This window comes from Chelonia mydas, chromosome 2 (genome assembly GCF_015237465.2).
Source record: "Chelonia mydas isolate rCheMyd1 chromosome 2, rCheMyd1.pri.v2, whole genome shotgun sequence".
NCBI classification, from domain to species: domain Eukaryota; kingdom Metazoa; phylum Chordata; order Testudines; family Cheloniidae; genus Chelonia; species Chelonia mydas.
In genome coordinates, this window is record NC_057850.1 from 141,337,142 (window position 1) to 141,359,398 (window position 22,257).

The following is a 22,257-nucleotide window of genomic DNA, read 5'->3' on the forward strand; positions in this document are numbered from 1 at the left end:
CCACGCATTGTGTTTGGATCAGAACAAGCCTGAAGATCCTTTATTGATTACAAGCACAGGGGGGGTAACAGCTCTAAGTAGCTGCCCCCCGATGCAAAGCACACACAGCTTTTTAAAGCTTAAAATCACAGGCAAATTACACATACTTTCGTATTAATTACCTTATTTGGAATACATTGCAAAATTAACACTGGTCAAAAGCAAAAACAAGTGTCTCCTTCACTAGGCCCCTTCTGTTATTCACTGTCTGTTCTTTTGCAGTCAGTGACATTTCTAACACAGCTGTTGCGGTTATATATTTCATAAGCTTGACTATTGCAAATTTGTTCTGTCTGGGGACTTTTCCATCCTGCCCCTTCATGCTCCTTATGCCCAGAAAACCATTGTTCCATTTTGGAGACTTTCCACTGTGACTTCTCCTATCCCTTGACACACATAAGCAAGCAGGATCTCAGTTTACAGCCTGCAGGCAAGCTTGACCAAAGTCAGAGCTGGAAAGTAGGTTTTAAGCTGAAAGCAGTTAGAGGTTTTTTTGTCTCTGCTTGGGGGCCAGAGCAAGTTGCCTGTCCAGTACAGGAAAGTGGACTTTTGCAGTCTATGATGATTATCCCATCCCCATGCTGTTGGGGGAAGACGTGGCCAAATATGTGAAACTATCCAAGAGGGTGGGAATGGTCACCCGCAGCCAGCCTAAGCAAGCTGTCATGCCGAGCTCTGTTCTGGAAACTTCTACCAGGACCCGGTCAGAGGTGATGGACCTGGACCCCATGCCAACGTCTGCAACAACAGTAGTGGATCCAGTCCCAGAGACCCAGACAGAGCCAGCCCCAGAACCAGAACCGGCGGAACAACCAGCACCAGACCCATTGCCAGCACTGAATCCAACACTTGCAACCCAAACACCAGAAGGCCCCACCGAACCTGAACTGGCAGCAGCCGATAACCCTACACAAGAGACTGAGCTGGAGCCTGAAACCCAACATAGTGCACCAGGGGAGAGTGGTTCACAGTCAATGGAAACAGCCCCATCCCCTACATCGCTTCCAGAGGCACCAAGCCTAGGTCCACAATCCAATGAGGAAATGATGTCTCCAGCATCAAGGGAACATTTCCAGACCAAACAGGAAGCAGATGAAAGCCTCCAGAGAGCTTGGACGGTGGCATGGAGCAACCTACCGCCTCTTAGCTCTTCTAATCAATCCAGGTTTGTTGTAGAAAGAGGACTTTTATACAACAAAACTCTTTCTGGTGGATACCAGGAAGACTGGCATCCTCAGAGGCAGTTGCTAGTTCCAACTAAGTACCAGGCCAAGCTCTTGAGCTTAGCCCACGATCACCCTAGTGGCCATGCTGGGGTGAACAGGACCAAAGACCATTTGGGGAGGTCATTCCACTGGGAGGGAATGGGCAAGGATGTTTCTACCTATGTCCGGTCTTGTGAGGTATGCCAAAGAGTGGGAAAACCCCAAGACCAGGTCAAAGCCCCTCTCCAGCCACTCCCCATCATTGAAGCTCCATTTCAGCAAGTAGCTGTGGATATTCTGGGTTCTTTTCTGAAAAAGACACCCAGAGGAAAGCAGTACATGCTGACTTTCATGGATTTTGCCACCCAATGGCCAGAAGCAGTAGCTCTAAGCAACACCAGGGCTAAAAGTGTGTGCCAGGCACTAGCAGACATTTTTGCCAGGATAGGTTGGCCCTCCGACATCCTCACAGATGCAGGAACTAATTTCCTGGCAGGAACTATGAAAAGCCTTTGGGAAGCTCATGGGGTAAATCACTTGGTTGCCACTCCTTACCACCATCAAACAAATGGCATGGTGGAGAAGTTTAATGGAACTTTGGGGGCCATGATACGTAAATTCGTAAATGAGCACTCCAGTGATTGGGACCTAGTGTTGCAGCAGTTGCTTTTTGCCTACAGAGCTGTACCACATCCTAGTTTAGGGTTTTCACCATTTGAACTTGTATATGGCCGTGAGGTTAAGGGGCCGTTACAGTGGGTGAAGCAACAATGGGAGGGATTTACACCTTCTCCAGGAACTAACATTCTGGACTTTGTAACCAACCTACAAAACACTCTCCAAACCTCTCTAGCCCTCGCTAAAGAAAACTTACAGGATTCTCAAAAAGAGCAAAAAGCCTGGTATGATAAACATGCCAGAGAGTGTTCCTTCAAAGTAGGGGACCAGGTCATGGTCTTAAAGGCGCTCCAGGCCCATAAAATGGAAGCATTGTGGGAAGGGCCATTCATGGTCCAGGAGTGCCTGGGAGCTGTGAATTATCTCATAACATTCCCCACCTCCAACCAAAAGCCTAAGGTATACCATATTAATTCTCTAAAGCCCTTTTATTCCAGAGAATTAAGGGTTTGTCAGTTTACAGCCCAGGGAGGAGATGACGCTGAGTGGCCTGAAGGTGTCTACTATGAAGGGAAAAGTGCTGATGGCGTGGAAGAGGTGAACCTCTCCATGACCCTTGGGCGTATGGAGCGACAGCAGATCCAGGAGCTGTGCACTAGCTACGTGCCGACATTCTCAGCCACCCCAGGACTGACTGAACGGGCATACCACTCCATTGACACAGGTAATGCTCACCTAATTAAAGTCCAACCTTCCTGGGTGTCTCCTCAAGCTAAAACTGCTATAGAATGGGAGATCCAGAATACGTTACAGATGGGTGTAATCCGCCCCTCTGGCGGTGCATGGGCATCTCCAGTGGTTCTAGTTCCCAAACCAGATGGGGAGATACGTTTTTGTGTGGACTACCATAAGCTAAATGCTGTAACTTGCCCCAACAACTATCCAATGCCACGCACAGATGAACTATTAGAGAAACTGGGACGGGCCCAGTTCATCTCTACCTTGGACTTAACCAACGGGTACTGGCAATTACCACAAATGAATCCGCCAAGGAAAGGTCAGCCTTCACCACCCATGTTGGGCTGTGTGAATTTAATGTACTCCCTGTCGGGCTGCGGAATGCACCCACCACCTTCCAAAGACTTGTAGATGGTCTCCTAACGGGATTAGGAGAATATGCAGTCGCCTACCTTAACAATGTGGCCATATTTTCGGCTTCCTGGGCAGAACACCTGGAACATCTAAAAAAAGTCTGCAACTGCATAAGGGAGGCAGGACTAACTGTTAAGCCTAAGAAGTGTCAGATAGGCCTAAACAGTGACTTATCTTGGACACCAGGTGGGTCAAGGAACTATCAGCCCTCTACAGGCCAAAGTGGATGCTATCCAAAAGTGGCCTGTTCCAAAGTCAGAGAAACAGGTTCAATCCTTCTTAGGCTTGGCCGGTTATTACAGACAATTTGTACCGCAATACTGCCAAATCGCCACCCCACTGACAGACCTAACCAAAAAGAAACAGCCAAATGCCGTTCAGTGGACCGAAAAGTGTCAGAAGGCCTTTAACCAGCTTAAAGCGACACTCATGTCTGACCCTGTACTAAGGGTCCCAGACTTTGACAAACCATTCCTAGTAACCACAGATGCGTCCGAGTGTGGTATGGAAGCAGTTTTAATGCAGGAAGGACCAGATCAAGAATTCCACCTTGTAGTGTTTCTCAGCAAGAAGCTGTCTGAGAGGGAAAGCGACTGGTCAGTCAGTGAAAAAGAATGTTACGCCATTGTCTACACTCTGGAAAAGCTACACCCATATGTTTGGGGACGGCGTTTCCACCTGCAAACCGACCATGCCACGTTACGGTGGCTTCATACCGCCATGGGAAATAACAAAACATTTATTCGGTGGAGTTTAGCTCTCCAAGATTTTGATTTTGACATCCAACACATCTCAGGAGCTTCTAAGAAAGTGGCTGATGCACTCTCCCATGAAAGTTTCCCAGAATCAACTGGTTAAAATCGTCCTTGAGATGTGGAAAATATTGTTAGTCTTTATTTACTTTGTAGTATATTTAGAGATGCATGTGTCTTATTAATTCTGTTTTTTCCTAGAGCTCCAGGAAGAAATCCCAGCCAGCGTTTCACCCTGTCTGTGATTTGGGGGGCGTGTCATAATTATAAAGGGAAGGGTAAACACCTTTAAAATCCCTCCTGGCCAGAGGAAAACCCTTTCACCTGTAAAGGGTTAAGAAGCTAGGATAACCTCGCTGGCACCTGACCAAAATGACCAATGAGGAGACAAAATACTTTCAAAAGCTGGGGGGAGGGAGAAACAAAGCCTCTCTGTCTGTCTGTGTGATGCTTTTGCCAGGGACAGAACAGGAATGGAGTCTTAGAACTTAGTAAGTAATCTAGCTAGATATGCGTTAGATTCTGATTCCTTTAAATGGCTGAGAAAATAAGCTGTGCTGAATGGAATGTATATTCCTGTTTTTGTGTCTTTTTGTAACTTAAGGTTTTGCCTAGAGGGATTCTCTATGTTTTGAATCTAATTACCCTGTAAGGTATTTACCATCCTGATTTTACAGAGGTGATTCTTTTTACTTCTATTAAAATTCTTCTTTTAAGAACCTGAATGCTTTTTCCTTGTTCTTAAGATCCAAGGGTTTGGGTCTGTGGTCACCTATGCAAAGTGGTGAGGATTTTTTATCAAATCTTCCCCAGGAAAGGGGGGTAACATTTGGGAGGATTTTTGGGGGGAAAGACATTTCCAAATGGACTCTTAAACATAAAAAAGAAGCTTACAAGAAGTGGAAGGTTGGACATATGACCAGGGAAGAGTATAAAAATATTGCTCGGGCATGTAGGAATGAAATCAGAAGGGCCAAATCGCACCTGGATTTGCCTGCACCTGCTGCAGCTAGCAAGAGATGTCAAGAGTAACAAGAAGGGTTTCTTCAGGTATGTTGGCAACAAGAAGAAAGCCAAGGAAAGTGTGGGCCCCTTACTGAATGAGGGAGGCAACCTAGTGACAGAGGATGTGGAAAAAGCTAATGTGCTCAATGCTTTTTTTGCCTCTGTCTTCACTAACAAGGACAGCTCCCAGACTGCTGCACTAGGCATCACAACATGGGGAGTAGATGGCCAGCCCTCTGTGGAGAAAGAGGTGGTTAGGGACCATTTAGAAAAGCTGGACGTGCACAAGTCCATGGGGCCGGACGAGTTGCATCCGAGAGTGCTAAAGGAATTGGCGGATGTGATTGCAGAGCCATTGGCCATTATCTTTGAAAACTCGTGGCGAACGGGGGAAGTCCCAGATGACTGGAAAAAGGCTAATGTAGTGCCAATCTTTAAAAAAGGGAAGGAGGAGGATCCTGGGAACTACAGGCCAGTCAGCCTCACCTCAGTCCCCGGAAAAATCATGGAGCAGGTCCTCAAGGAATCAATTCTGAAGCACTTACACGAGAGGAAAGTGATCAGGAACAGTCAGCATGGATTCACCAAGGGTAGGTCATGCCTAACTAATCTAATCGCCTTCTATGATGAGATTACTGGTTCTGTGGATGAAGGGAAAGCAGTGGATGTATTGTTTCTTGACTTTAGCAAAGCTTTTGACACGGTCTCCCACAGTATTCTTGTCAGCAAGTTAAAGAAGTATGGGCTGGATGAATGCACTATAAGGTGGGTAGAAAGTTGGCTAGATTGTCAGGCTCAACGGGTAGTGATCAATGGCTCCATGTCTAGTTGGCAGCCGGTGTCAAGTGGAGTGCCCCAGGGGTCGGTCCTGGGGCCGTTTTTGTTCAATATCTTCATAAATGATCTGGAGGATGGTGTGGATTGCAGTCTCAGCAAATTTGCGGATGATACTAAACTGGGAGGAGTGGTAGATACGCTGGAGGGCAGGGATAGGATACAGAGGGACCTAGACAAATTGGAGGATTGGGCCAAAAGAAATCTGATGAGGCTCAATAAGGATAAGTGCAGGGTCCTGCATTTAGGATGGAAGAACCCAATGCACAGCTACAGACTAGGGGCCGAATGGCTAGGCAGCAGTTCTGCGGAAAAGGACCTAGGGGTTACAGTGGATGAGAAGCTGGATACGAGTCAGCAGTGTGCCCTTGTTGCCAAGAAGGCCAATGGCATTTTGGGATTATAAGTAGGGGCATAGCGAGCAGATCGAGGGACGTGATCATTCCCCTCTATTTGACATTGCTGAGGCCTCATCTGGAGTACTGTGTCCAGTTTTGGGCCCCACACTACAAGAAGGATGTGGATAAATTGGAGAGAGTCCAGCAAAGGGCAGCAAAAATGATTAGGGGTCTGGAACACCCAGAGAGGAGAGGCTGAGGGAACTGGGATTGTTTAGTCTGCAGAAGAGAAGAATGAGGGGGGATTTGATAGCTGCTTTCAACTACCTGAGAGGTGGTTCCAGAGAGGATGGTTCTAGACTATTCTCAGTGGTAGAAGAGGACAGGACAAGGAGTAATGGTCTCAAGTTGCAGTGGGGGAGGTTTAGGTTGGATATTAGGAAAAACTTTTTCACTAGGAGGGTGGTGAAACACTGGAATGCGTTACCTAGGGAGGTGGTAGAATCTCCTTCCTTAGAAGTTTTTAAGGTCAGGCTTGACAAAGCCCTGGCTGGGATGATTTGATTGGGGATTGGTCCTGCTTTGAGCAGGGGGTTGGACTAGATGACCTCCTGAGGTCCCTTCCAACCCTGATATTCTATGATTCTATGATTCTTTCCTAATAAAATAATACTGATTAGACGTTTGATGGTGGTGGCGAAAATCCAAGGGCAAAAGGTAAAATAGTTTGTACCTTGGGGAAGTTTTAACCTAAGCTGGTAAAAGTAAGCTTAGGAGGTTTTCATGCAGGTCCCCACATCTGTACCCTAGCGTTCAGAGTGGAGAAGGAACCTTGACACCAGTGAAGAAAGGGAGGGCTTGGGTTCCCTACTCCCGGCCACTGAATTTCACCACTGGGTGGTGCTGACAGTCTTGGAGTTCAACCCTCTGACATATACACAGACAATTTAAAGCCTGCAATAGCAGGCGTGTAGAAACTAGGATAGGTACTTTTAGATTTATAAAACATTTTAAAATAAAAGTGCCTAATCCAAGCAGAAATCCAAGACTGTTTTCGATAATCACTGGTAATGTTTTTTCAACTCTTTACATAGATTATGAAACAGACATCTATTTCTGCAAGTATGCATGTGGTAGGTCTTTTTCTTGTACCTAAGTTGACCATTTTCTGTCCTTTTATTTTTAAGGCAAAAGACAACATTTTAAAAGTTAGGTGCCTAAAGTTAAATGTGGCCTTATTTTCAGAATTGATGGTCACCCACAGTTCGTATTTAGGTTAGGTTCTTAACTTTAGGCAAAACACTCATTTAACAGATGGAGAACTGAAGCAGAGAGAGTTTATGATCCATACTTTCAAAAGTTGCCACTGATTTGGCCTGCTTACATTTCGGGTCTTTAATATCAAAAATGTTGGACACTCAAAAATTGAGGCATGTGAAATTCATGGCCACTTCTGAAAGATTTAGCTTAAGTCACTCATGGTCACACATGAAATCTGTAGCACTGCTGGAAATTAGACACTGATCTCCTGAGGACCAGCCTAGTGTCTAACTGCAAGATCAGCCTTCTCCTCCTGATGGGCAGTGGAATGATGTTAAGAATGCCCAACTTCTTCTTGCTTTTTCTTTACAGTTTCCCTTTAAAGGTTGATGATCTTGGTTCAACTCCCAATAACAATCTCATTTCACATTGATTCTATTAATGAGATCCTATCACCATTTAGGATATTCTGCATGACAAGACATAACCCCTAAATCCTGCACATTTTGGCGACAGCTGCATCAAACTACTAATTTTTGATCTCCTATACCAAGCTGGTTTGAAAAACCCAACCTCTGAACTTATCAGAAGATTATGTAATACAATGTTCAAAGTTAAGGGCCATTCAGCTTTGGTTAGTTAAGTCTTATGATGCATGTATGTCTGACCTTCATTACTTTGTAAAAGAAGTCACTTCTGCAATGAGAGGTTGAGTGGTCCGAGTCAGCAAAATATCCACTATATCCTCTCTCCCACCTGCTTTGCCAGAATAATTTCTCCATAATGTTTAAACAAATGGGCCATTCACTAAAATCAGCATATGGGCATCTGAAATTATCTGCATGTAAAGATGGATAGTCATATGGAGTGCATTATGAGTACATATGGATCCAGGGCATTTCAGGTACATTGAATCCCAAACTATAAGCTTATAAAGCGTATCTGTGTTTTTAGGAAATATACAAATAGGAGGCTGGAATGAAAAGAATTAGTGGAGCAAGAATTAGGAGCAAAAGGCAGCCTGTCTTCCAATAAACCATGTCAGTAAGGAGAATCACATGCTCCTTCTCTATTCCTGCTTCTGTCTGTTTGATAAAAGTCTGCAGTGCATGCTGCAGATCTAAGAAGACTAATTCTACTTAGGGGCCCCATTCTCAGAACTTTATGTAGCCTTGGTTCTTACACTGGGAATTTTGGTTATTTTTTCAATATAAAATCAAGTCAGAACAGATTTTCTTTCTAACATTTGTCGACTCATCTTTTCCCTGAAGGTCATTACTCATCTAAGGACAAACTTAACATTGAACATAGGAGAAAGCAAGGTGAATTGGTCTGAGTACAAGCAACTATGCAGAGCCCTTTGCTTCTATTCACAAGACATATACTAGAAGGATTTCCCTTTCTACAGGCAAGAGAAGCATTTATTTTTAATTCCCTTAATGACTACTTCATCTGATTCTTCTTCAATATAAAAAGTGCATTTTCAACAGTGTGACTTTATATAATGATCAAATAATTAGGGAAGCCAGACACCAGAGCCAAGATTTTTCCAAACTGAGAACCTAAACTTAGTTATGCTTAAATACGCAGTTAGGAGTCTGTGTCCTAATCTTCAGATGAAATGAGCACCCAGCAACCTCCATTTCAGTCATTTAATTAAGGTAATTTATTTAGGTGTTTAAATATATATTTAGGAGCCTAACTGAAGGCATCCAGTTTGGAATACATTGGCCCAAATGAACTATTGATATGGTCTGTGTAAAATAAGATTATACCTTCCCCCTCCACTAATCAGCAGTGCTTTTTCCACACCTGCTCTGCACAAACCCACCCCGGAAACAATCCTCATTCAATATACAGTACCTTCAGCAACTGAAATTGACTTATTTTATGTAAAAATTTAAATGATACAGCATCAACAAATGGTGTCACGTAGGAAATTGAGGTTAACAAGATTTTATGATGCATTCTTCTTGGTCCTATCAGAAAATGGGAGCATGCCAAAAAAGAAGCTTGCCATTTCTAGACAAGTTTCAGAGCAGCAGCCGTGTTAGTCTGTATCCGTAAAAAGACAAGGAGTACTTGTGGCACCTTAGAGACTGACAAATTTATTAGAGCATAAGCTTTCGTGAGCTACAGCGGTAGCTCACAAAAGCTTATGCTCTAATAAACGTGTTAGTCTCTAAGGTGCCACAAGTACTCCTTGTCGTCGTCTTATTTCTAGACAAGGGGATCAGCTCAGCCAGCCTCTCAAAGCACACTTCCTGAGTTTCAGTAGAAGTTTGTAAAGTGCATGGAGGGCCAGATATTGTATAAAACAAAGAAAAGGCAAAGAATGATAAACCTCTCCAGCTTCTGGCAATCGTCTTTGTTAGCTGGTTAGAAAGCGAGAGTGGGGACTTACAGCACCCATACCTATGACCTTTCATTATTAAAAAAAAGTCTGTATTATACATGCTTGCAGCTGTGGTGGTGTTGCAGCTTTTTTTTCCTCTAAAGTAAACATAACAGGAAAATGACTTGTTTCTTCGGCCTTTTGCTGCTGCAGACTGCTCATGAAAAATGTAAGGCAAGATCACATACACTCTACATATATATTTTTTAACACTTTCCTTCTGTGACTTTTTTCTTATCTGAGACACTGGTTCCCCAATGAATCTACAATTCTAACATTAACACAACAAGCCATCCAAATTCTTGCTCATATGATTTTACCAAGAAATCCTTATCAAAACCCACAAAAAAGATCAAAAGGTTTTTATTAGATAGGAAGTGAACAGGACTATAAAAATATTGCATACTTTGTATTTAAAATAAGCCACTAAGGCTCTTTAGCTGTTTTGGTACACTTCATATTCAGGGCCAAATTTTCAGTCAGACTCCTTCTGTATTTGAACATGCCAGTTTTACTTGCACAGCTATTTGGATGGGCAAACCTAATACTTGCTTATGTAACCCTTCTGCCCGTCAGAGTTGGCAGCAACAAGGGCCGGGTTCAGTATCTAGGGGTTCCATTCCAATAACACAATGCAAAACCGGCTCAAGCCCCCACCCAGTGACCTGGGACAAATATATACCACCCCCACTGGGCACCTACAAGAGGCAATACTTCCACTCTCGCAAGCACAGAGTCTGAGTGTAGCAAAAAGCCTTTTAATAACAGAGAGAAACAATGTGGCATTATGTTGGGGAAACACCACCAACAGGATTCATAACATAACCCATGAGCAAAAAACCCACCCCAAGCAAACTGGGGCATGTCCTTTCCCTTTGGTTCTTGAGTCCAGCAACCCAAAATCACCCAAAGTCCCAAAAGTCCAATGACCCAAAAGTCTCTGTCCCTGGTCAGGACAGCCCCAGAGTTCAAAAGTTTATCTGCAGAGTTTTACCTCCCAACCTGGGTGGAGATGGGGGCAGGGGTTAAGGGGCACCTTACGTGGTCCAAAGCTGATTGCCCCACCTCTCCATGGGGCTCCACTCTGCCAGCCGCCCCCATGAGCTGCTCCAGACATCCGACAAACTGCTCTACTCCACCAGCCGCTCTGTTCTGCCAGCCGTCCCGCAAACTGCTCCACAATATATCTTCAGGCTCCCGCACTACTTAACACAACACTCAGTGATTTCAGCTCCTAGTAAGTTTAGCTCTTTTGTGATTTCAGCTTGTAGTAGGGGAGCATCAGTGCAGGTACACCATTAGCCCAAAGTGAATTCAGCTCAGCAGCCTGTAACTAGACTCCTAATGGAATCAAAATTAGCTCTGACATTCCACAGTGGAGAGAGGAAGAAGTGCAATTAACATGTAATTTAGGGGTCCAGGGAGCCCATGCCACCAAGTATTAATACCTACCCCAGCCTCTCTCCCTTTCCCGGGTTTTGGAACCCATGACCCTTGCCTAGGGAGTGCTGCTTAGTTGATGGTGAGTCCCGCCATCATAACAAAAGGCCAAGTACAGTTCCATTGTCCTTGATTCACATAATCAGGGTAATAACAGTTTATTCCTGCCCCAATAACAGAGAAACTGGGGCTCCTACAGCAGCCAAAGTGACCATCTAGGCAGGGTGGGTGTGCCTATGCAAATGACATAAGCCCCTGAAGTTCTTTTCCACAACCCACCATGACTCGCCACCAGATGTCAGGGTAGAGCTCATCCTGACTCTGCTTACACTTAAATAGATGTGTATATATATTGGGTATTTATGGGTATACCTACCTGACTTGCATGTGCCGATGTGGTATTTTGCATACAACTGCAGATACATATATATATTCTGAGCATAAAACTAGAGGGTATGACTGAAAATTTTGCCCTTAATTTGAATGCTATGAAGACATTATCTCACAATGATATTTGCCTTGCATGCTGTACAGTTCTTTCCTTAAAAGGTACTTGGACAACTTTCCAGGCTGTTTCATAAAATGATGATAATGAGGATGACTATACTGTTGAAGTGCTGTACCAGATGGCAGAAGATGTGATAAATGGTGATTTCTCTGTCAATCCTTGACTAGAACTCACTTGAACATTGTCCAAGCAATAGCTGTAAAAGCAGCACTTGACACGTTAAAGATGGGTTTAATTTTTACTATGCTTTCTTCTTCAAGCAGGAATTTGTTACTTTATTTAGAAATTATTATTCTACAGTAGAGTTAGCCAATGAGCAAATTCCAGTGAGTAACACTGAACCGGTTGCTAAACTGAGAGCTGCATTAGTAAGTGTACATCTTTCAGCACCACTGCAACACTGCAGTAATTTTGGCCTAATTCTTTCAGAAAAATATTCTGTAGCTTGTAGCAGTCTATTGCTGCATATAGATGCAAACACCACATCAGTTCACTGCATACAGTACATGCAACATCCAATATGTAGTACATTAATTTTTCTTTAAAAAAATCTAGGTTTCTTCAGTATGAGCGAAAGACTCTCCATTACTTGTTTCATTCAGCCCTGGTCTACACTACAGAGTTAGGTTGAATTTTGCCGTGTTAGGTCGATTTTAAAATGAATGCGTCTACACAAGCAACCCCGTTCCGTCGACCTAAAGGGCTCTTAAAATCGACTTCTGTACTCTTCCCCAGAGAGGGGAGTAGTGCTAAAAATTGACCTTGCTGGGTCAAATTTGGGGTAGTGTAGACACAGTTGGACAGTATTGGCCTCCGGGAGCTATCCCAGAGTGCTCCAATGTGACCACTCCAGACAGCACTTTGTACTCCAATGCACTAGCCAGGTACACAGGAAAAGCCCCAGGAAATTTTGAATTTCATTTCCTGTTTGGTCAGTGTGGCGAGCTCAGCAGCACAGGTGACCATGCAGTCCCCCCATAATCGCAAACAAGCTCCAGCATGGACCGAAAGGGACACTCTGGATCTGATTCCTGTATAGGGAGAAGAATCTGTGCATGCCGAACTCCGATCAAAAAGAAGAAATGCTAAAGTTGCACAGGGCATGATGGAGAGAGGCTACAACAGGGACACACAACAGTGCTGCGTGAAAGTTAAGGAGCTCAGGCAAGCCTACCAAAAGACAAAGGAAGCAAACGGTCGCTCTGGGTCAGATCCCCATACATGCCACTTCTATGATCAGCTGCATGGCATTCTAGGGGGGGACCCTATCACTACCCCACCACTGTCCGTGGACACCTGCAAGGGGGGAGTCTCTCACAACAGGGAGGAGGATTTTGTGGAAGAGGAGGAGGAGGAGAATGCACAGCAGGCAAGCGGTGAATCCGTTCTCCCCGGCAGCCAGGACCTTTTCATCACCCTGGAGCCAATACCCTCCCAAGGTGGGATCCCCGACCCTGAAGCCGGAGAAGGCAGCTCTGGTGAGTGCACGTTTGTAACTACAGTACAGAATTTAAAAGCAATAGTGTTTAATATTTGATTTGCCCTGAAGAATTGGGATGCATTCGCGGCCAGTACAGCTTCTGGAAAAGCCTGTTAGTGTGTCTGGGGATGGAGCAGGATTCCTCCAGGGACATCTCCATGAAGCTCTCCTGGAGGTACTCTAAAAGCCTTTGCGGAAGGTTTCTGGGGAGGGCTGCCTTATTTCGTCCTCCACAGTAGGACACTTTACCATGCCAAGCCAGTAGCAAGTAGTCTGGAATCATTGCAGCACAAAGCATGGCAGCGAATGGTCCTGGGTTTTGGTCACATTCAAGCAACATTCAGTCTTTATCTTTCTGTGTTAGTCTCTGGAGAATGATTTCATTCATGGTCACCTGGTTGAAATAGGCAATTTTTTTGTAAGGGAACAGTAAAAGGACCCCGATCATGTTAGGTTGTTTGCACTTGGCTAAAAGGGATCATCCCAGAGAATAGCCATGCGGAGGGGTGGGGGGAGGTGTGTGCACATCCACCCAAAAACCGCAGCCCCTCCTTTTAAATGTGAAACCCAACCGGCATTGCTTGCTATGGGAAAGGATGGCGCTGCAGTTTGAAACCATTCCCACATGTTATGAAGGTGGAAGAAGCCAACCCCACATACCAAAAAGCTTACCATGGCTGCTTTGAAACTGAATTCTGTTGCCCAGCCCTGTGTGATGTGTCACCATACTGGCAGGCACTCAATATAAAAGGCAAAATGCAACCTTGTACCTAAAATACATGTGCTGTGAATTGCTGAGAACAAAAGGGAGACTTTTTCACAGTGAATCAAGCAATGTATCATCTTAAATTTTACTCTCCCTTTTATCTCCCCCAGGTGCAAAAGTTTCTATGCTCCCTCTATCACCTCCATCCCTGAGGTTATCGCAGATTAGAAGGTGAAAAAAATGCATTCGCGATATCATGTTTTCCGAGCTCATGCAGTCCTCCCGCACTGATAGGGCACAGCTGAATGCATGGAGGCATTCAGTGGCAGAGGCCAGGAAAGCATTAAGTGAGCACGAAGAGCAGAGGCAGGAGGTGATGCTGAGGCTAATGAGGGAGCAAACAGACATGCTCAGGCGTCTGTTGGCGCTGCAGGAAAGCCAGCAAGAGCACAGACCCCTGCTGCATCCATTGTATACTGCCTGCCCTCCTCTCCAAGTTCCATATCCTCCTCACCCAGACGCCCAAGAATGTGGGGTGGGGGGGAGACTACGGGCACCCAGCTACTCCACTCCAGAGGATGGCCCAAGCAACAGAAGGCTGTCATTCAAACAGTTTTGATTTGTAGTGTGGCTACAATAAGCAATGTGGCCTTGTCCTTCCCTCCTTCCACACCCAACCCTACCTTGTCAGTTGTCTCTCTCTTTTTTTAATTATTGTTTTGAAACCATGCATTCTTTCTTTATTAGTTACTTTATTTCCTTCGCCAGCTGTGATCAAAGTGGGGAGAGTGCCTGGCTTACAGGGAATTAAAATTAACAAAGGGGGCGGGCTTGCAGCAAGGAGAAATACATATAGCTGTCACACCATAGCCTGGCCAGTCATGAAACTGGTTTTCAAAGCCTCTCTGATGTGCAGCACACTTACCTGTGCTCTTCTAATCACCCTGGTGTCCAACTGCTCAAAATCAGCCACTGGGCGATTTGCCTCAACCTCCCACCCCGCCATAAACGTCTCCCCCTTACTCTCACAGATATTATGGAGCACACAGCAAGCAGCAAAAACAGTGGGAATGTTGGTTGTGCTGAGGTCTAACCTAGTCAGCAAACAGCACCAGTGAGCTTTTAAAAGTCCAAAGGCACATTCTACCACCATTCTGCACTTGCTCAGCGTATAGCTGAACTGCTCCTTACTACTGTCCAGGCTGCCTGTGTACGGCTTCATGAGCCATGGGAGCAAGCGGTTGGCTGGGTCCCCAAAGGTAACGATTGGCATTTCAACATCCCCAATCGTAATTTTCTGGTCTGGGAAGTAAGTTGCTTCTTGCAACTGCTCGAACAGCCCTGAGTTCCTAAAGATGCGAGTGTCATGAACCTTTCCCGGCCATCCCACATTGATGTAGGTGAAACGTCCCTTGTGATCCACCAGTGCTTGCAGCACCATTGAAAAGTACCCCTTGCGGTTTATCTTTGAAAACTCATGGAAATCGGGGGCGGTCCCAGATGACTGAAAAAGGCTAATGTAGTCCCCATCTTTAAAAAAGGGAAGAAGGAGGATCCGGGGAACTACAGGCCAGTCAGCCTCACCTCAGTCCCTGGAAAAATTATGGAGCAGGTCCTCAAGGAATCCATTCTGAAGCACTTAGAGGAGTAAAAAGTGATCAGGAATAGTCAGCATGGATTCACCAAGAGCAAGTCATGCCTGACTACCTAATTGCCTTCTATGACGAGATAACTGGCTCTGTGGATGAGGGGAAGGCAATGGCTCCAAGTCTAGTTGGCAGCTGGTATCAAGCGAAGTGCCCCAAGGGTCAGTCCTGGAGTCGGTTTTGTTCAATATCTTCATTAATGATCTGGAGGATGGTGTGGATTGCACCCTCAGCAACTTTGCAGATGACATTAAACGGGGAGGAGTGGTAGATATGCTGGAGGGTAGGGATAGGATTCAGGGGGACCTAGACAAATTAGAGGATTGGGCCAAAAGAAATCTGATGAGGTTCAACAAGGACAAGTGCAGATGCACTTAGGATGGAAGAATCCCATGCACCGCTACAGACTAGGGACCGAATGGCTAGGCAGCAGTTCTGCAGAAAAGAACCTAGGGGTTACAGTGGACGAGAAGCTGGATATGAGTCAACAGTGTGCCCTTGTTGCCAAGAAGGCCAATGGCATTTTGGGATGTATAAGTAGGGGCATTGCCAGCAGATCGAGGGACGTGATCGTTCCCCTCTATTCGACATTGGTGAGGCCTCATCTGGAGTACTGTGTCCAGTTTTGGGCCCCACACTACAAGAAGGATATGAAAAAATTGGAAAGAGTCCAGCGGAGGGCAAGAAATGATTAGGGGACTGAAAGACATGACCCATGAGGAGAGGCTGAGGGAACTGAGATTTAGTCTGCGGAAGAGAAGAATGAGGGGAGAATTGATAGCTGCTTTCAACTACCTGAGAGGGGGTTCCAAAGAGGATGGATCTAGACTGTTCTCAGTGGTAGCAGATGACAGAACGAGGATCAATGGTCTCAAGTTGCAGTGGGGAAGGTTTAGGTTGGATATTAGGAAAACCTTTTTCAGTAGGAGGGTGGTGAAGCACTGGAATGCGTTACCTAGGGAGGTGATGGAATCTCCTTCCTTTGAGGTTTTTAAGGTCAGGCTTGACAAAGCCCTGGCTGGGATGATTTAGTTGGGGATTGGTCCTGCTTTGAGCAAGGGATTGGACTAGATGAGCTCCCTTAGAACCCTGATATTCTATGATTTATATACTAGTTGGCAAGGTGGTCCAGTGCCAAGATAGGGATATGCATTCCATCTATTGCCCCACCACAGTTAGGGAACCCCATTGCAGCAAAGCCATCCAGTATGACCTGCACATTTCCCAGAGTCACTACCCTTGATAGCAGAACGTCTGTGATTGCATTGGCTACTTGGATCACAGCAGTCCCCACAGTAGACTTACCCACTCCAGATTGATTCCCAACTGACTGGTAGCAGTCAGGCATTGCAAGCTTCCACAGGGCTATCACCACTTGCTTCTCAACTGTCAGGGCAGCTCTCACCTTGGTATTCCTGCGCTTCAGGGTGGGGGAAAGCAACTCTCAAAGTTCAAGGAAAGTGTCAATGCTTACAACAGCAGCGGTGAGCTGAGTGGGCTCCATGCTTGCAGTGGTATGGCGTATGCACGGGTAAGGCAGAAAAAAGGCACGAAACGATTGTCATGTGAAAGTTTTGCAGCAATTGTGAATCATCCCATATCCGCAACACTGTGCGGTCCCACCAGTCTGTGCTCGTTTGCCAGGCCCAGAATAGTTGTTCCACTGCATCAACCAGCCCCACTGCCACCATGATGTCCTAATTGCCACAGCCTGTGCTTTCAGGAACATCTGTGTCCATGTCCTCATCGTCAATCATGCTGGCATCTCTTAGCCCGGTTCTGCACATACTCCAAGATAATGCGTGAGGTGTTTACAATGCTTACAGCAGCAGTGGAGAGCTAAGCGGGCTCCATGTTTGCAGTGGTATGGCGTATGCACGGGTAAGGCAGAAAAAAGGCACAAAACGATTGTCTGCTGTTGCTTTCACAGACGGAGGGGTGACCAATGACATGTACATAAAACCATCCTGTTAGGACCTGTCTGTAAAGGCCTATACTTTAAGAATTTAGGTGTATTTTTATTACTTAGCTAGTTATAGAGGTATAAAAGAAAGAATTAAAATTACTGTTTGCCAGTGTAAGGGCCTTTTTTTTATTGTGACAGTTTGAAGCCCTGTTCTTAGGCTAAGGCCTTTGGCTCAGCAGCAGAGGAAGCCATAAGCTGGGAAGCGAACGGTCACAACCTTACATTTTAAACTAGTTACATTGAAATAAGACGCTATTGGGCTGTTAGAAATACAATTTTGTTCTGATAATGCCTATTACCTTTAGAGAAAGGAAAGTGCCTAGAAAATGTAAAAGGAAACTTGGTTTAATAGCATTCTGTTTGGCAAGAACTTAATAGCTGGGATGTGAAATTTTTATTCTTGTGTTGTTTTATTATTGCAGTTCCCATTTCCCTATTGTTTGTTTGTATAATTTTTGTCTGGTTTTGTGATTGTTTTTGTTTGCTGTATAATTAATTTTGCTGGGTGTAAAGTAATTAAGTGGTGGGATATAATTGGTTAAATAATCACGTTACAATATGTTAGGATTGGTTAGTTAAATTTCAGGAAAATAATTGGTTAAGGTATAGCTAAGCAGAACTCAAGTTTTACTATATAGTTTTCAGTTAATCAGAAAGTAAGGGGGGGAATGGGAACAGGGAATGGGGGTTGCGGAAATTGGAATAATGTTTTGCTAAGGGGGGGGAATGGGAACAGGGTCACAGATAAGGCTCTGTGGTGTCAGAGCTGGGAAGGGGGACACTAAGGAAGGAAACTGAAATCATGCTTGCTGGAAGTTTACCCCAATAAACATTAAATTGTTTGCACCTTTTAACTTTGGGTATTGTTTCTCTTTGCTCATGCAAGAAGGACCAGAGAAGTAAGTAGGGGCTTATTCCTTCACCCAACATCTTGGTGCCGTGACTTGGATACATCACATAGGATAGGTGAGTGGCAGCCTGTAAGTCCCCCTCCCCAACAGTCCGCCCAGCTGCTTGGAGGGGGTATAGTGAACTCTCGTGACGGTAGTTGCGGGTTCTGGCAAGCCAGGGTAAAGGATTTTTTGGATAAGTGGATAAGGAAGAACCAGGGCCCATATCAGGTGCAGGGGTCAACCCGGGTTGAGATTAAAAAGGAAATGGAGGAAGTGTTAGGGGACACAGAGGGATGGGGGGTGGCTGAGGAGCCCACCCTCCTTGATATATGGGTAGTGGAAGAAGGGTCCACGCCCATGGGGACTGGATGTCTTCCAGGGAAAGGAGGCACTTCAGGCTGCTTGTGAGAGGTTTGAAGTAAGGACAGCATTATGGGAAGCTGCCAGTAATCTTTCAAGTTTGGCGCTGCTTCAGCAAGGGCTGCTGAAGGGTTATAAGTTAGTTAGAGGTGGTTAAAGATAATTTGGCACAACAGGATTTAAAGTCAAAAGCAAAGTTAACAGACTACCTTTAGAGACTGGAGCTGAGACTTGGTCCTGGGGAAGTGGAGAGAAAGAAAGGGAAAAAAAAAAAGGTTTCAAAGTGCAAAATGGCAGGGTTTGCAGGAGCAGGTAACAACTCCCACTCTTCTCCTAGAGCCAGAATGAGAACCTGGGGATAAGGGTTCCCAACTGTTTCAACCCAGGGAGCCTACTATTGGCTCCGAGCTAACTATGTCCTTTTCTTCTTTTCCTCCTTCTTTTTCTTGGTTTACTTAATTTGAGGCTGGTAGCCTATACTTTAAACTGCCTTTCCACACTGCCTTTCCACACTTTTGTTTTTCTGAAGTTTTAATGGAGGGTACTTTGGATACTTATGTGAAATGTTTTTGGTTATTTTGAACAAAGTATGACAGAGGTCTGCTGTATTCCACTCAAATTTTTGGAGTAAAAGATCCATGAGCATCCATGGAGACAAATGTTTTACTGCCTCTTTGAACAGTCTCAAGGTAAAGACAGCACAGTTTAAGGCAGCTGTGTGGCAATAATTGTACTTGGTGGCTAAGTTGTTACAGACAAATTGCACTACCTTAAATAACTAAATGTAGGAGTAAGTGATTTAAAGAAGTGAGTAAAAAGTTAAAAATAACTTTTGCAAAAATTAATAATACAGGATTTGGAGGAAAGTAAACTCTTGGGAGTTGTGAAAATGGTAAAAGGTAACTGTTGTAAAGATGTTAAAGAGTAACAGTTGTGGTGTTACAAGAAGGAAGTTTTTGTTTAATGATAAAATCCAGTTATATAAATGTAACTGTATGTGCAACTCTGTGGAGTCACATTGGATGGAAGCTTGGTGATTAAATTATTCAAGGGGGTCAGGTAAAGTGGCTACTACCACCACTATGCTTCTGTCCCCAGAAGCCTTTACAGCTATTCTGAGGGAAAATGGGCCCTTTTCCCACAGAAATGTTCTATAAGGGACTGCTGCAGGCAGCAGGTGGAGAGAGAATCTGATCAAAATTATTTGACTTTTGGGTAATCAAAATCACTAAAAAAATGTAAGGGGTTTCTATTGGAACTTAACTTGGCTGCCCCTGGTTGTGTCTAGTTGTACAAGATGGAAGTGTAATCAGATACAGCTGTGTAAAAAAGTAATCGCAGTGCAAGGAATGTTAGGAAAAAGAAAATTGTGTGTGCCCAGGTAAAAGAAAAGGAAAAGGGGAGGGATGGGATGGGATGAGCCTTGGGGTGGCTCTGGGGGATCGGACTGTCGCTTTGGTGGGTGTGCATAAAAACTCTGTGGGCATGGGGGAGGCAGTTACACATTGTGTAAAATTAATATGGCTAATGTTATAAAGGTTAAACTATGGAAGGAATGTGCATTTTCCCAGGACGTGTGCAGTGTATATTGGAGAAGGGGTAAAAGAAATGCAAACAAAACATGGTACTTAATTAAAATCCTATTAAGGCTCCAAAAGGGGCCACAATAGGTTGTGCTTTCTTTTTCAGATCTCTGTGTGTTTTGGAGCAGGAGATGAAAGTGGAGAGTAATCAGAACTCTAGTGGAAGTGGAATGTGTCTCTTTTAAGACAGTCTTTGAGCTGCTAATAGCTTTGGATCCAAAAGCAAGCTAGTAAGCCTCTGTGTAAACGCAAATTACCTAGCTAATAGGCACAAAGGAGCTGCAAATAATAAAAACATCTGGTCAGCAAACAAGCTACTAGAAGACTCCGCTTATGGCCCTCCAGCAAAGGGAGGTGAAAAAAAACAGTTAAGCTTGAAAATAAGGGGAACAGGTTAACCCTAAGGTATGCGTGCGTGCGTGTGTGTGTGTGCGTGCGTATACAGTACTAAAATCTAAAACTATCTCTCAGCTATTACCTGAGATAAACTTAATTCTTGGTACAGCAGAGAAACTATTGCAAACCTGGTCAGTTGTACAAGAGGGGAAACTGAGGTACACCACCTCATGAATTTCATAAATGACTAGGGAGTGGGGTAATTCACTAGCCTGACTATAGAACAAAATAAGGACAGCCTGGATGTAATTCTTCTGTTTTTTCCTGCAATTAGAAAGGAAATTTGTAAAAGGAAGTGGTATTATTATTATTAAGCAATAATCTGTCCCCATTAGGGGTGGTGGAAATTTTCTTTTGTTTTTCAAATACTCTACAAGCAAGCTGGCACCAGCGGAAAAATAACCCAGAATACCATGGATCTATGTTTATGATCTATGTTTTGTGGTGTTTGTCTGTGATGTTTGTCTTGTGGCTAGCATTGTTGTTTCAATAAACAAAAAACCTCATGATGTGGGTGGGGGATGGCTTCAAAAGGCTGACCTGGGGGGGAGATGTGTGTGGGAATGCAAAATGCCCAACTAGGAGGCCAGCACCTGTGTAATAGCTACCATGGTACCTGGAAATGGAACGGCAACTAATGTGGGCCCCACAAGCCCTATGGGAATAATGAGGAGAGGAGCTCACTGGAAATCAATGGAGGTGTGGGTAAAATAGTGTAAATCAAGAGAAGATGTTTGGATGTGCCTCTCCCCTATGACTGTGGAGGAGCAGGATTAGTGGCTGATGGCAAGGGGTGGACAAATGAGTGTACTATGTATGAAGTGTTTTGCTGGGAATGTACATATTACTAGGGGAACAATTACACCTGCGCATAACCAAACTATACACATCTACATGCTGCTATCTAAACTTTGGTGCACAAGTGGATCTGTGAATCTTATTGCTGTAAATAATCAAACCAGGGCATACTGCCTGATTCCATACCAAGTGGTTAAGCTGGTTTTAACAATATCCCATTTCTCTGTGAACATTCAATGGACTTATAATATGACAAAAGCATGCAAAACCTGCAGGGGCAGCTTGTTGCAACTGCCAGCAACTGGACACATAAAATTGTGACCCTGTCGAAGGAGGAGAGGCAGTGTTTTGGTGGTGGCTTGACTGTTGGACCATACCGCAGTGGTCAGGACTCGGTGTTGCTGTGAATTTTGTATTGTTAACTGTACTTGTGTTATGTTGCATATGAAGATAACCTAAAAGTAATGTAGTAAGCCCTGCACACCCTACAGTATACTAGACAACCCAGACCCAACCTTCTCGGGCCCACTATAATAGGAAGTATGGAACACTAATTGGAATAGGTGTGGTATGCCTGTAGGAGAGAAGGTGCAGGACACTATACTACACAAGGGGCAGTGGGACAAATAAAATATCGACACCTTCCACCTTGATGCCTGGCCCTATCAGGAAATGTGTCACCGTATATCCTATGCTTTTCCAGGAATACCTGGGCAGGAGGATCCCAAAAGAAAAAGGAAAAAAAAGGGGTGGAGTGTTAAGATATAGATATTCAGGCCTGTCTGTAAAGGCCTATACTTTAAGAATTTAGGTGTATTCTTATCACTTAGCTAGTTATAGAGGTATAAAAGAAAGAATCAAAATCACTGTCTGCCAGTGTAAG

General features: G+C 44.5%; 1 long non-coding RNA gene across 1 annotated transcript; it reads left to right on the forward strand.

The window, feature by feature from the left end:
• Positions 1 to 12,972: 12,972 nt before the first annotated feature.
• Positions 12,973 to 13,964, forward strand: LOC122464593. Its single transcript, XR_006288782.1, has 2 exons — positions 12,973 to 13,024; positions 13,903 to 13,964. It is a non-coding gene; the product is annotated as an uncharacterized LOC122464593 (long non-coding RNA).
• Positions 13,965 to 22,257: the final 8,293 nt, after the last annotated feature.